Genomic DNA, 15,829 nt, shown 5'->3' with positions numbered 1-15,829 from the left:
GCAAGTGTTTTGAACCGCCTGCTGTCCCAGAAACTTCTGAGACTATAAAGTAGCCTATCTCTTCCAGTTAACACTACTCCCCTGCCTAGAAGATATTTCAAAAGCCTTTCTTTCGCCTGACAGATGTGTTCCCTTTAGGATCTCCTCTTTTATCCCCCTTTTTCTTACATTGCTGATTAATCCAGCTGGCCCATGATGGGCCCAATAGGGAAACAAGAAGAGTCAACAGACCTAGCCACGCTGTGCTGGGGAATCCTGGGAAGCCTGGGATGTGGGGTGAGATTCTTCGGGTAATTAATCAAAGGGGATGGATTATATGTCTACATAGTGAGCAAAAATTTACTGATTTGGATCTGGAATAATTTACGGTGTTAGAGCTATCGGTGAGAGGGAAAAATGTCATGTGGTACTTAAAGAAGCCTCATGGGAGAATTGTGATGCTCAGGTTCTGGAGCAGGGCCATGCCACCTGCAGCAGAAGATAATATGTCTCTTGAAAAACAGCTTCTAGAGACAGAATGCCTGGTCATGCAAAACCAAATGACCACACATCTGGAATTTCCCATTATGACTTGGATTCTGTGAGAGCCACAAGGATCAGGTGGGCCTAGGAGCAATCCATCACACCATGGAAGAGGTGTATCAGAACTGAGTCGAAGCAAGATCAAAAAGCACACACATGCTGCTTGAGTAAGTAGCCAAGGTCGTCACTACTGAAGCATGGGTATAACTCCCTCAGCTAATACCGGTGTTCAGATGAAGAGTCCCTTAAGGTCAGCTATAAGAAAAAAAAAAAAAAAAAGAACATGGGTTACACGTGGGTCAGTTTCATAAGCTTCAGCGCAAGTCAAAAACAGATGGCCATTGCTCTATAATGTCATGTACTTGGAAGACACTAATAAAAGGAAACTTCATGCCAGCCAGTTCATGTGGAAGGAAAAGGGGCCCTCCATCTTTGGACTCTGCAGGGTAGAGGTCCTGCTTTTTCCTCCATTCCACAGGCTTTAAGAACTTAACAAGCCATAATGGGGTACAAATAGAGACTGAGAGGTTATGCCAAAGGAAAAATCCAATGTGTGGATTTTCCATAGTATCGCTATTACCTACTATTGCAGCAGATTTTTACTTCCCCTGTGTATACTTCTGTCATCTTTTATCACTGCCCTTAACACCCAATCTCTTCATTGTAGCTGAATAATTTTCCAAAACTATTCTTTTTGAAGATTTTATTTTTAAGTAATCGTTACACCCAACATGGATTCAAATTGACAACCCTGAGATCAAGAGTTGCATGCTCCACTAGCCAGGTGCCTCCCCAAATTAAAGTTTGATCATAACATGTCCTTGCTTCACCACCTCCAGAGTTTCCTCTTACTCTTTAAAATAAAGTCCAAGTGTGTAATACATGATCCTCACTCAGCTTCCTACCCAACCTCCCGGTCTTTGTTCTCACAAACTTCCAATCGGTCTGTCCTCTCCAGTCCACTGACCTGCTTTTAATTTTGGGAATATGTCATTCACTTTGTAACTCTCTGCCTCTAAATATGCCATTTCTTCAGCCTGGAATGTATTCCCCATTCCTTCTCCCTCTATTTCATTAGGATCTCAATTTAAAAATAGCCTTAATCCAAGACCTTTCTTCCTGGCAAAATTAGGTTGGAGTATCCTTTCATATGTCCCCAAGCATCCTGTAGGTTCCAATGAGTAACATGTCATGTCATGTCCCTTAATTACTCACTTCTAACAATAAGCTTCCTGAGGACAGAAGCCACTGTGTCCATTATATATATAGTATATTATATACATTCATATAAATTATATAATGTATATATTCCTATATATTATGTATGTTCTTATATATAGCAATATATGGCATATACTCATGTATGTGCAGATGTTCATATATATTTATTTTTCACGTGCTCAGATGCTTAGAAAAATCATCAAGACCGGGTTTTGATTTAAATAGTTCTATAGGACCAGGTGAATTCTTAGAAGACTTGAAATCATCAGCATAGCTGCAGTAAATATAAAATAGACTACATTTTATAGGAATTATAATACTTTTCAAATCCATTTAATACATTCTACAATAAAACATATTTATCATTGACAATACGGTGTCGTGGGTCAATTTTTGATATTCAAAAATTCCACAGTTCAATAGTTAAACTTTCTTGGTAGAAAGCATTCATAAGGAGAAACACCATTTCTAAGTAAAATAAAAACTTTTTAGTAGTATAATACCGGATATAAATTACTCATAATGACTTAAGCCAAGAGTAGACCAAGTATTTTTATAATGTTCTTCAAAATAGAAACAGTTTTACCTTTCTGGAGGATGCAACTGGCAGGTATAACCACATTTAATTTTCTTGGTTCACTAAAAATGGAGGAACACAAAAACAATTAATAAAGGAAAGAAAAATCACTAAACTTGATCCTAGTTTCTTTCCATCAGGTGTCCTCAATTATTTAAATGGCATGTTTTTCCAGATAAAGTGCTTTCTCTCCACCAGAACTGCCCCACCTCACAGGCAACAAACACTGGCGAGCTTTTATTTACATTGATTCTATTAGGTGGCTCATCTCAATCTGTTTGAAAAACCTCAGGCAAATATATGGGCATCATCACTAATGTTCCTTATTATAGCCTTCATTTCTCTTTAGCTTGGTAAAACAGCTCATATTTATTTCCCTCTTGTTACATAGCATATATAAATATTATTAGATATATCACAAGGGCAGGGTTTTTATTTTGTCTTTTCTTCAAGTTGATTTTTAATATCTTGCATGGAGTTCTGCTGTTGTGCCCTTTCTATTACTGCCTGTACTGACCCCTTCAGAGTAGAACACACTGAAATACGTCTGAAGAGTCTTCAGTAAAAGTCTCCTTTAGTGGAAGTTTTAGCCTTGTGCTGCTTTGCTTTTATTATTATTATTATTTTTAGTAAAATGTTTGTAAGTTTTTTTTTTTTAACTGAAATTCATTTTGAGGGAGTACAATATCCTTGGTGACTCTACTGAGCTCTGATCCAGACTCATGGGTCTGAGGTAAGATGTGTAACAAAACAATTTTTAATACATTTCTTCAAAAGTGTATTTTTCACAGCTAAGGCAAAATTGAAGTCTGAGCAGCCAATTCAATTTCCAGGAGGGTTGAGACAAATAAAATTTTGGCCATTTGTGAATTTCTTGAGTGCTTATTATATCCTCGGTGCTTCCCTAACAATGACTGTTGATTGAACTGAAGCAAATGGTCATTCTGCAAATGTCAAGACCCCAAGGTGAATATGTTGATCTGTATTTTTGCATGCGGTGCTTTAGGCTGCGGAAATATTTCTAGAACAGAAGATAATTGGTATCTTCAATTTGCGTTACACAGAATTGGATTTGGGGACATTTAGCATTCAAATTTCAGTTCTTGAGAAAAACCACACAAATTAAAATAGTTACTCTAAAAGAACTCTATGAGAATACATTTTGGGGTTTTAAGATGTCCTACACACTCTGAGAACCAATAAATTGGTTCCACAGTCATAATAACATATAGGTATTTCATTATATATAATGAAAGAATATGTGGGCAATAATTATGGAAGATGAAAAACCGATGGAGCGGAATCAATAAAATGGCGGTTTGAAGGCTGGCTCATGTACTTAATAGGCCCTAGGGCCATGTGACAGGTTAAAGGTCATTGAGTCTTAGTGTCTTCTTATATTAAATAGGGACACTATCACCGAACTTGCAGAGCTCCTGTGGTCATAACTTAAATAATTGCGACAAGCTCCTGTTTAACGATAAGTTGTTTAATAAACATTAGTTTTCCTCACCAAGATCCACTGGTAACATTTCTCTGGAAGTCATACAAATCCTAGTGATTTGGTGACTTTCTTTGAAATTGGTTTTTGCTTTCATGTCACTTTTTAGTGACTTCTTAAGGCTACTTCCTGCTGGAATAACGTACTCTTGCATGCATTCGGATGTGTTTCATCCGGTGCCCAAATACTGGGTGTATAAAGTAACAGCAACCTCCTTCCAGCTCCAGCTAGGCTGGGATCCCCCTCTCCCTGGGAACTCAGCTTGCAGTGATCTGTTGCTCATCATAGGTATCAGAACAGAACTGACTTCAGATTTTATGAAATGCCATTCTACATGTAGCATCAATTTTATTTGCCTACTAATTATTTTATTTTCCATGCATTTCAGAAAGTACTTCACACAAATACTAGTTATATTTTATGTTGCACACAAATGCACGATGTATGTCAACTTTCTCCTTTGTATCTGTTTCTTATAGGAACCTAGCAAGACGAAAAGAGTGAAAACACCTTGAATAAAGGTCAATATGTAAATCTCTTTACTGTCTTTATGCTCCTATGAGCAGGTTGTAGTACGAACCTCATCATTAAATTCCACTTTTCATTAAAGCACTTTTTCATTATGTAAACACTGTAACAGAAAATAAGTGGTTAATGGGTATCAAATACCTGAGAAATAGCTTCAAATGGGGTTGACTTTAAGGAAAATTTTCATTATACATGACATTGATACATTATGCCAGTTTCCATAGAAAGTTTTGAGCACATTTGTGTACTTTTTGGTGAGGATGAGTTTTTTATCTTCAAACGGTGTATGTATGTGTCTATACATATACATATACATATATATATGTATATGTATAGACACATAATTATACAAAATTATATATCTTTAATTATAATTATATAATTAGATATCATAATTTTTATACACATATTCTTTCATCCATGTTTTAGTAACACCATTCGAATGTTCCACTGAGAATTTTATCCTTCCATGTTCCATCTGGCTCCAGAGGGCTTGACAATGTCAGAGGGCAGGCATATGACTAAAGTTAGGAGAGAAAGATTCTCCTTCCAGGAAAATATATATATGTGTATACACATATGAAGGAATATATATATACGTAGAATATATGTGTAGAATATATATATATATGTAGAATATATATATAGAATATGTAGAATATATATATAGAATATATATGTGGAATATATGTGTAGAATATACATATATAGAGAGAATATATATGTAGAATAAATGTGTGTAGAATATATATGTAGAATATATATGTATATATGCATGCATGTATGTATACGTGTATTGAACCTAACTTCTTTCATGTAGCTCAATCAATAGAGATTTATAATATTCTACAGGTATATATCAGTAGTTCATTTATTTTTTTATTGCTATGTAGTATTCTTTAGTCTACTCTTTCCATAGCTTATTTATTCAGCAGCTGAAGACAGTATGAAGTTTTTAGCTATTGTGAATATTACTATAAACATTTGTGTATGGATTTTTGTTTGAACTCATGTTTTCATTTTTATTGGGTAACACTCATAGAAAGTCCCCAATAAAGAGTGAAATAATGAAAATTGATATATATTTTCAGGATATCCACTTAGGCTATCTCTATTCGATGGACTTCATGAGTTTTTCAAGTTTGAACTCCTCAAGGAATTTGTCGACTACATCTGTGTTGTCAAATTTATAGGCATAAGATTATTCATAGTACCACCTTTTCATAGTTGATGTCTGTAGGATCTGAACTGATGCCCCCTATATTTCCTTTTTTTCATTTTATTTTTTATTTTTTGTAAATTTACATCTGAATTAGTTAGCATATAGTGTAACAATGATTTCCGGAGTAGATTCCTTAGTGCCCCTTACCCACTTAGCCCATCCCCCCTCCCACAACCCCTTCAGTAACCCTCAGTTTGTTCTCCATATTTATGAGTCTCTTCTGTTTTGTCCCCCTCCCTGTTTTTATATTATTTTTGTTTCCCTTTCCTTATGTTCATCTATTTTGTCTCTTTTCTTTAATTTTTTTTTAAAGTTTATTTATTTTTGATACAGAGAGAGACAGAGCATGAACGGGGGACGGTCAGAGAGAGGGAGACACAGAATGTGAAACAGGCTGTAGGCTCTGAACTGTCAGCACAGAGCCCGATGCGGGGCTCAAACTCACAGACTGTGAGATCATGACCTGAGCCGAAGTCGGCCACTTAACCGACTGAGCCACCCAGGCGCCCCTGTTTTGTCTCTTAAAGTCCTCATATGAGTGAAGTCATACGATTTTTGTCTTTCTCTAACTGACTAATTTCACTGAGCATAATATCCTCCAGTTCCATCTACGTAGTTGCAAATGGCAAGATTTCATCCTTTTTTTTGCCGAGTAATACTCTATTGTATATATATACCACATATTCTTTATCTGTTCATCCATCGATGGACATTTGGGCTCTTTCCATACTTTGCTATTGTCGATAGTGCTGCTATAAACATGGGGGTGCATGTGTCCTTTTGAAACTGCACACTTATATCTCTTGGATAAATGCCTAGCAGTGCAATTTCTGGGTCATAGGATAGTTCTATTTTTAGTTTTTTGAAGAACCTCCATACCGTTTTCCAGAGTGGCTGAACCACCTTGCATTCCCACCAACAATGCAAAAGAGATCCTCTTTCTCCACATCCTCACCAACATCTGTTGTTGCCTGAGTTGTTAATGTTAGCCATTCTGACAGGCATGAGGTGGAATCTCATTGTGGTTTTGATTTGTATTTCCCTGATGATGAGTGATGTGGAACATTTTTTCATGTGTTGGTTGGCCATCTGGATGTCTTCCTTGGAGAAGTGTCTATTCATGTCTTTTGCCCATTTCTTCACTGGATTATTTGTTTTTTGGGTGTTGAGTTTGATAAGTTCTTTATAGATTCTGGATACTAACCCTTTATCTGATATATCGTTTGCAAGTATCTTCTCCCATTCTATCGGTTGCCTTTTAGTTTTGCTGATTGTTTCCTTCGCTTTGTAGAAGCTTTTTAGTTTGGTAAGGTCTCAGTAGTTCATTTTTGCTTTTGTTTCCCTTGCTTCCGGAGACGTGTTGAGTAAGAAGTTGCTGCAGGCAAGATCAAAGAGATTTTTGCCTGCTTTCTCCTCGAGGATTTTGATGGCTTCCTGTCTTACATTGACGTCTTTCATCCATTTTGAGTTTATTTTGTATATGGTGTAAGAAAGTGGCCCAGGTTCATTCTTCTGCATGTCGCTGTCCAGTTTTCCCAGTACCACTTGCTGAAGAGACTGTCTTTATTCCATTGGATATTCTTTCCTTCTTTATCAAAGATTAGTTGGCCACACGTTTGTTGGTCCATTTCTGGGTTCTCTATTCTGTTCCATTGATCTGAGTGTCTCTCTTGTGCCAGTACCATACTGTCTTGATGGTTACAGCTTTGTAGTATAGCTTGAAGTCTGGGATTGTGATGCTTCCTGCTTTGTTTTTTGTTTTGTTTTGTTTTTTTCAAGATTTCTTTGGCTATTTGGGGTATTTTCTGGTTCCATACACATTTTAGGATTAATTGTCGTAGCTCTGTGAAGAATGATGGTATTATTTTGATAGGGATTGCATTGAATATGTAGATTGCTTTGGGTAGTATCAACATTTTAACAAAATTTGTTCTTCCTATCCAGGAGCATGGAATCTTTTTCCATTTCTTTGTGTCTTCTTTAATTTCTTTCATAAGATTTCTATAGTTTTCAGTGTATAGATTTTTCACCTCCATGGTTAGATTTATTCCTAGGTATTTTATGGTTTTTGGTGCAACTGTAAATGGGATCAGTTCCTTGATTTCTCTTTCTGTTGCTTCATTGTTGATGTATAGGAATGCAACAATTTCTGTGCATTGATTTTATATCCTGCAACTTTGCTGAATTCATGAATCAGTTCTAGCAGTTTTTTGGTGGAATCTTTTGGGTTTTCCAGATAGAGTATCATGTCATCTGCGAAGAGTGAAAGTTTGACCTCCTCCTGGCCGATTTGGATGCCTTTTATTTCTTTGTGTTGTCTGATTGCAGAGGCTAAGACTTCCAATACTATGTTGAATAACAGTGGTGAGAGTGGACATCCCTGTCTTGTTCCTGACCTTAGGGGAAAGCTCTCAGTTTTTCCCCATTGAAGATGATATTAGGGTTGGGTCGCTCATATATGGCTTTTATCATCTCGAGGTATGATCCTTCGATCCCTGCTTTCTTGAGGGTTTTTATCAAGAAAGGATGCTGTATTTTGTCAAATGCTTTCTCTGCATCTATTGAGAGGATCATATCTTTCTTGTCCTTTATTTTATTGATGTGATGAATCACATTAATTGTTTTGCGGATATTGAACCAGCCCTGCATCCCAGGTATAAATCCCACTTGATCAGGGTGAATAACTATTTTAATGTAGTTTTGGATCTGGTTGGCTAATGTCTTATTGAGGATTTTTGCATCCATGTTCATCAGGGAAATTGGTCTATAGTTCTCCTTTTTAGTGGGGTCTCTGTCTGGTTTTGGAATCAAGGTAATGCTGGCTTCATAGAAAGAGTTTGGAAGTTTTCCTTCCATTTCTATTTTTTGGGAACAGCTTCAAGAGAATTGGTGTTAACTCTTTCTTAAATATTTGATAGAATTCCCCTGGAAAGCCATCTGGCCCTGGACTCTTGTTTATTGGCAGCTTTTTGGTTACTAATTCGATTTCCTTACTGGTTATGGGTCTGTTCAAATTTTCTATTTCTTCCTGTTTCAGTTTTGGTAGTGTATATGTTTCTAGGAATTTGTCCATTTCTTCCAGATTGCCCACTTTATTGGCATATAATTGCTCATAATATTCTCTTAGTATTGTTTTTATTTCTGCTGTGTTGATTGTGATCTCTCCTCTCTCATTCTTGATTTTATTTATTTGGGTCTTTTCCTTTTTCTTATTGATCAAACTGGCTAGTGGTTTATCAATTTTGTTAATTCTTTCAAAGACCAGCTTCTGGTTTCATTGACCTGTTCTACTGGTGTTTTTTTGTTTGTTTATTTGTTTCAATAGCATTAATTTTTGCTCTAATGTTTATTATTTCCTGTCTTCTGCTGGTTTTGGGTTTTATTTGCTGTCCTTTTTGTATCTCTTTAAGATGTCAGGTTAGGTTGTGTATCTGAGATCTTTCTTCCTTCTTTAGGAAGTCCTGTATTGCTATATACTTTCCTCTTATGACCACATTTGCTGCATCTCAGAGGTTTTGGGTTGTGGTGTTATTTTCATTGACTTCCATATACTTTTTAATTTCCTCTTTAACTGCTTGGTTAGCCCATTCATTCTTTAGTAGGATGTTCTTCAGTCTCCAAGTATTTGTTACCGTTCCAAATTTTTTCTTGTGGTTGATTTCAAGTTTCATAGCATTGTGGTCTGAAAATATGCACGGTATGATATCAATCATTTTGTACTTAGGGCTGATTTGTGTCTCAGTATATGGTCTATTCTGGAGAACATTCCATGTGCACTGGAGAAGAATGTATATTCTGCTGCTTTAGGATGAAATGTTCTGAATATATCTTTTAAGTCCATCTGGTCCAGTGTATCATTCAAAGCCATTGTTTCATTGTTGATTTTTTGATTAGATGATCTGTCCATTGCTGTGAGTGGGGTGTTGAAGTCTTCTACTATTATGGTATTACTATCGATGAGTTTCTTCATGTTTGTGATTAATTCATTTATATTTTTGGGTGCTCCACATTTGGTGCATAAATGTCTACAATTGTTAGGTCTTCTTGGTCTGTAGAGCCCTTGATTAGGATATAACGCCCTTCAGCAACTCTTGTTACAGTCTTCATTTTAAAGTCTAGATTGTCTGATATAATTATGGCTACTCTGGCTTTCTTTTTTTGACCATTAGCATGATAGATGGTTCTCCATCCCCTTATTTTCAATCTGAAGGTGTCTTTAGGTCTAAAGTGGGTCTCTTGTAAACAGCATATAGATGGGTCCTGTTTTCTTATCCATTCTGTTACCCTATGTCTTTTGATTGGAGCATTGAGTCCATTGACATTCAGAGTGAGTACTGAAAGATATGAATTTATTGCCATTATGACGCTTGTAGAGTTAGAGTTTCTGGTGGTGTTCTCAGGTCCTTTCTAATCTTTGTTGATTTTGGTATTCATATATATGTATATATACACATATATGTATATATGAATATATGTATATATACATATATATGTGTCTATATATATATATATATATATATATATATATATATTCATCTTTTCTCCCCTCAGAGAGTCCCCCTTAAAATTTCTTGCAGGGCTGGTTTAGTGTTCAAAAACTTTAATTTTTGTTTGTCTGGGAAACTTTTTATCTCTCCTTCTATTTTGAATGACAGCCTTGCTGGATAAAGAATTCTTGGCTGCATATTTTTCTGATTCAGCACATTGAATACATCCTGCCACTCTTTTCTGGCCTGCCAAGTTTCTATGGATAGGTCTGCTGCAAACCTGATCTGTCTTCCCTTGTTAGGTTAGGCACTTTTTTCCCTTGCTGCTTTCATGATTCTCTCCTTGCCTGAGTATTTTGTGAATTTGACTATGGTATGTCTTGTTGAAGGTCGGTTTTTTTTTTTTAATCTAATGGGAGTCCCTTGTTCTTCCTGGATTTTGATGTCTGTGCCTTTCCCCAGGTTAGGAAATTTTCCACTATGATTTGCTCACATAACCCTTTTGCCCCTATTTCTCTCTCTTCCTCTTCTGGGACCCCTATGATTCTGTTGTTATTCCTTTTTAATGAGCCCCTGATTTCTCTAATTCTTAAATCGTGCTCTTTTGTGTTAATCTCCCTCTTTTTTTCTGCTTCATTATTCTCTATAAGTTTGTTCTCTATATTGCTGATTCTCTGTTCTGCCTCATCCATCCTTGCCGCCGTGGCATTCATCCATGATTGCAGCTCATGGCTGCATTTTTTATTTCATTCTGACTAGTTTTTACTTCTTTTATCTCAGCAGAAAGGGATTCTAATCTATTTTCAACTCCAGCTAGTATTGTTATTATTGTGATTCGAAATTCTGGTTCAGACATCTTGTTTGTATCTGTGTTGGTTAAATCCCTGGCTGTCGTTTCTTTGTGCTCTTTCTTTTGGGGTGAATTTCTTCATTTTGTCATTTTGAAGGGAGAAAAGGAATTAATGAGGTAGACAAATTAAAATTTGAAAAATTAAAATTAAAAAAATATTAAAATTAAAACACACACACACACACACACACACAAGTTGAATAAATGATGCTAGATCCTAGGTGTGTTTTGGTCTGGGTGTTGAAAGTAGTTTGAGAGATTAGAGAAAAAAAAGGGGGTTAGAAAAAGGAAATCATTTGAGAATTTGAAAAAATGAATACCCTGAGGTAGACTAAAATGAGATGATGGGAATAAAATAGAAGTTCAAAAAATTTACACAAAAGTAAAGAATATAGTATAAAAAAATTAAAGAAAAATATTTGTAATAGAAATTGAAAATAAAAATGAATTTTTTTCTTTTTCTGTATTCTAGAAAAAGAAAAGAAGTTAAAATGAGGGGAAAAAAAGAAAGAAAATTAAATAGATGGATCTGCTAACAGATTGAAATAGGACTGAAATTACTTCATTTTCCCCCAGAAGTCAGACTATGAAGTGCTTTACAGTCCATAAAGTAAGTAGGTGGTGAGACTTGTGTTCTTGAAGAGCGAGGTTGGTCCAGTTGGGCGGGGCTCAGTGTAATGACTCCGTTCTCCACTAGATTGCGCTGCTAGCCTACTGGGGTGGAGTGTTGTGGTGCTCGTAGGTGCGTATGTACATGTGCAGGAGCAATGAAAATGGCATCACCCAGATACTCAGTCTCTAGTATCAGAACTCTGTTCTCCCCAATCAGCAATCGCGCACCGGTCTTCTGTCTTCAGCTTTCGTCCACTCCCCGCTTTTTCACTGTCTGTGACCAAGCCCCAGGCAGTACCTCTCTCCTGAGTTTTGTGTCAGAAGCGGCTGTTTTCCCTGGCCCCTTACTTCTGAAGGACCTGCGGCTTTGACCAAGCAATGGCCAAATGAGCAATGGCCGAATGTCGACTGCACCCAGAAACGCTTGCTGGACCCTGCTGCTGCTGGTGCCCCGACACTGGCCAGATGCTAGCCCGCCCCAGAAAAAGTTTACAAGATAGTGTAGCAGCAGCGTTTCAGGGATTATGGACGATCACAACACACATCTGGCACCAGCCTTCATCCTTAACGACCTTGTTCCAGCACCAGCGAATATGGCCATTTTCTGGGGTTTGCTGGGACCAGGTGGCTTCAACAGTCTCTACCAAATGTCCTTCCAGCAGTGGAGCCGCTTTTCCCTGTGTGGCCTGAGAAACTCCCAGACCCCACTCTGTTCCTGGGGATTTGTCCTTCCCACCAGAGCACCGCCAGGTATCAAGCTGCAGAGTTGCAGACTTTGTGCTCCCCTTGTTTACAGTCTTAATGGAATTTAAACCCTGTCCTTTCTCCTTTCTCCTTACTCCCTTTTTAGTTTGGTCCCTGTTGCTGTTTCCAATTTTCTGCTTTCTCTCCAGCCGCTTTTGGGGAGGGGTGCTTTTCCCGTATTCTCAGCCCCCCCGGCCCAGTCTCCATCCTCTCTCTGCTCACAAAACTACCTCCCTTCCTGCTCCTTCTCACTCCCCAAGTTCACCTCTCTGCTGAATACCTGCTGAATTCTGTGCTTCAGGTTGTGCAGATTGTTGTGTTAATCCTCCAATCAGTTTTCCAGGTGTGCAGGATGGTTTAGTGTTGGTCTGGCTCTATTTCAAGGATGTGAGACAGACAAAAATATTCCACCATCTTGGCTCCTCCCCCCTTATTTCATTTCATATACTGGAAATTTATGTCTTCTTGTCTTTATTGTATTGTATTTATTCTGATTTATTTGCTCAATCTGGCTAGAGGTATATCAATTTATTTGATCTTCTCAGAGCCACATTTCAGTTTCACTGACTACTCTCTGAAATTTTTCTATTCTTAAAGTCCTTGTTTTCTTCAATTTTCTTTATTGTGTCTTTCTGTCTATTTGGTATGGGCTTAATATGCTTTCCTTTTTCTAATTGATTAAGGAGATAAATTTAGATGACTAATAGAAGAACTTCCTTATTTTCTAATCAAAGTGCTTATTTCTATAAAATTTCCTCTAACCACTGTTTTACCCACAGCAAACAAGTTTTGCCTAGCAAAAAAAAAAATCACAGGATGAGGATTGAGTCAATTTAGACAGTTGAACTGATTCTGTAGTCTGTTGATGTTATTTTTACCTTCAGTTCAGAGTAACTTAAAATTTCTCCGTTCTGTTTTCTTCTTAGGGTGTGGATGGTTAGGGTCTTTCTCACGATTTTCCTGTTCCAGTCTTTTGCCTTACACCTTCCTGTATGTCTGTATTGCAGATAGGCTGTTTCTACCCTCTTGTCCTTTTCTAGCAGTAGTCCCTCTCACTTGTTATTTGATACTTGCTAGCCTGATGGTGGGTGTCAGAGAGGGTTCTTTGTTGTCCCCATTCAGTCTCATTCTTAGGCAGGAACTTTGTCCCTATGCCAGACAGGTGGTAATTTCTCTGTGACTCATCCTCCTTCTCCAGCATTGGGAAATCACTAATGGTCTGGGACTTGGATAATTTCCTGCCCTTCCTGTAGGGTTCAATGACTCTTTTTTTTATATTTCTCCCAGCTACTGTGGGTCTTGGATGCCAGGATTTGCTACCTTTTCCTCAGTAGCTTAAGTCTTGTGTTCCTTAGGGCCTATGTCAAATGTCACTCTTTTCTGTACTGGTGGCTATTCCCTCCTGTAGACCAGCACCGCCCAAGAGGACTTTCTCCAGTCTCTTTCCCACACCCTTCTTTCTTGTGAGCACCCAGCAGAAGCCCATGAAGAAGAAACTATAAGAGGTTTCTGTTTCCCCTTGAATCTCTAGCACTCGCAATTTCTCTACTGTCTCATTTGTTCACACTCAACCTTTAGTAATTTGTTAAGCAGTTTAGTTTTTTTATTGTTGTTGTTGTTGTTTTTGTTTTTTTGTTTTTTAGTTTTTTTTTCCCCTTATCTATTTATTTCTTATCTATTTGAATGAAGGTGCTGTCTCTCTCCTGAAGCCAGAGGTGAGTCAGTACTCATGTTCCATCTCTTCTGGAAGAATGACACCATACCTTTGATTTCAGGCTGTTTCCTTACTCTCTTCTCCGCTCCCTGATGGTTCAAGAAAATTAGTATGCGATTTTAGTGTTTTATATATAGTTCTGCTATATAATTTTGCATTTTGATATTTATAACTTTTATACCTTCACTTTGAACTTTTAGTTATAAAATGAAAACAAATATTTTAATAATCTCACCAAACTCACTTATGTTTTCTCGGACATAAAATACTAAACCAAATTAATTTCTTCTTAAATTTTCAATGCATAATAATTAAACTAGTTCTATGTTTTTAAAGTTTCTTTTCTTTTCTTTTTTTTACTGATATAATCTGCATGATCATTTTCCTATATAAATCCTACAAAGTCTTTAATTCATTTAAGATTTTCAAACTTTATTGAGGCCCACACGGTTCCCAGCTGGTCTGCAGTTTGGGGTTGGTATTTGCCTCATATAGCAAAATAGAGGGTTTGTCTTTTGGGAAGTCAAAGTTGTCTCCTCTGAAAAAGCCTTGTGCGTAGTTGGGTCTGGCCTGTTCCAAGAATAGGGAGGCAAGGATTGAGACCTCCTGAGTCTGGGTTTTCAGCTGAGGTAGAGAGAGAAAACAATGCTTATAACCAGAAGGTCCACAATTTGGTGTAATTACCTCCAGGAGTCACTATTAACCCAGCTGGGGCTTCATGACCGTCACAGAAGTGGATTCCTTAACAATAAAATAATAATACAGTTAAAAATGAAATAAAAATTTCAAACTTTTATCCCTGTGAGATTTTGCATTGGATATTACTTTTACAAAGTTTAAGTTTTTCCAAGTCAAAACTTTTAAAACTAGATTTGGGGAAGGAATGGTAAATTGTTATTTAAGTATCTAGGTAAGGGGCACCTGGGTGGCTCAGTCGCTTAAGTGTTGGATTTTTGATTCTGGCTCAGGGTGAGACGGCGCCCACATCTGTCTCTTCCCTGAGAGCCTGCAGAGCCTCATTGGGATTCTTTCTCTCCCCTTCTCTCTCTGCCCGCCCCCACTCGTGTGCTTGTGCTCGCTGTCTCCGTCTCTCTCCCTTTCTCCAAAAATAAATAAAGAAACATTTAAAAATATCTAGGTAATAAGAATTTTGTTTTGCACTTTATATTCAGTATGATCATTATCATTCTATGTTGATTATTTTTAGTTTGTCTAACTTTTCTGGGATTTTTGTAAATTTAAATTGCAGTGAATGGAGGTGGGTATATTTATGCTTACATCTCTAGTATATTTTATTTTATGCATTTTACTATTAATTTTTCTGTTACTTACCTTTACAGTAATATTTATTAGGCATTGGCTAGAATTTATGTTTTTATTGTTGGAGCAAAGAACAACCACCACAAACAGGGCAAAAGCATTCAATAAGGACATATGGTATGGACAAAATATATTGTACAGGGGAGATGTTGAGGTGTCATTCCAGGCTAAAGAAAGGGTATGAATAAAGCCTAACAAAGTGAAAGAATCATCAAATCAGTGACAAGGAAAAGAGTGGGTAGTTACAGAAACTAACACAAAAGAAATAATGAGGGTTATATTGGGAAGTAGGAGACAAAATACTAAACATTTCAGGGTGGCCTATAGAGTTTGTGAATAATAATTGAAAAATGAGCCATGTAGAGAAATAGTCTGGGCTGGTTTCTCAGCAACCTTCCCTCCTTCATAGAAATCTTGGAAGAGGTTTGCAAGCAGTATTTTTAGAGTACAAAATTTTCTTGGAAATAGATTCCTTCTACAAATATGAATCAGCGAAGTGCTGTGTGGGAGCTACATACTTCTGCCTGAATC

At 37.1% G+C, this 15,829-nt stretch overlaps 1 long non-coding RNA gene across 1 annotated transcript; it reads right to left on the bottom strand.

Annotated features, from left to right (window-relative positions):
* Window positions 1-2,337: 2,337 nt before the first annotated feature.
* On the bottom strand, window positions 2,338-14,721 carry LOC109269785 (uncharacterized). The gene is made up of 3 exons (XR_002081266.2): window positions 14,663-14,721; window positions 14,028-14,067; window positions 2,338-2,382 (listed from the first exon to the last, which is right to left on the bottom strand). It is a non-coding gene; the product is annotated as an uncharacterized LOC109269785 (long non-coding RNA).
* Window positions 14,722-15,829: the final 1,108 nt, after the last annotated feature.

The sequence above is a fragment of the Panthera pardus genome, unplaced genomic scaffold (assembly GCF_024362965.1).
Source record: "Panthera pardus isolate Hobbes unplaced genomic scaffold, ASM2436296v1 HiC_scaffold_13, whole genome shotgun sequence".
In the NCBI taxonomy this organism is placed as follows: domain Eukaryota; kingdom Metazoa; phylum Chordata; class Mammalia; order Carnivora; family Felidae; genus Panthera; species Panthera pardus.
The sequence above is the reverse complement of the archived record's forward strand: the minus strand, read 5'-3'. Positions and strand labels throughout refer to the sequence as shown.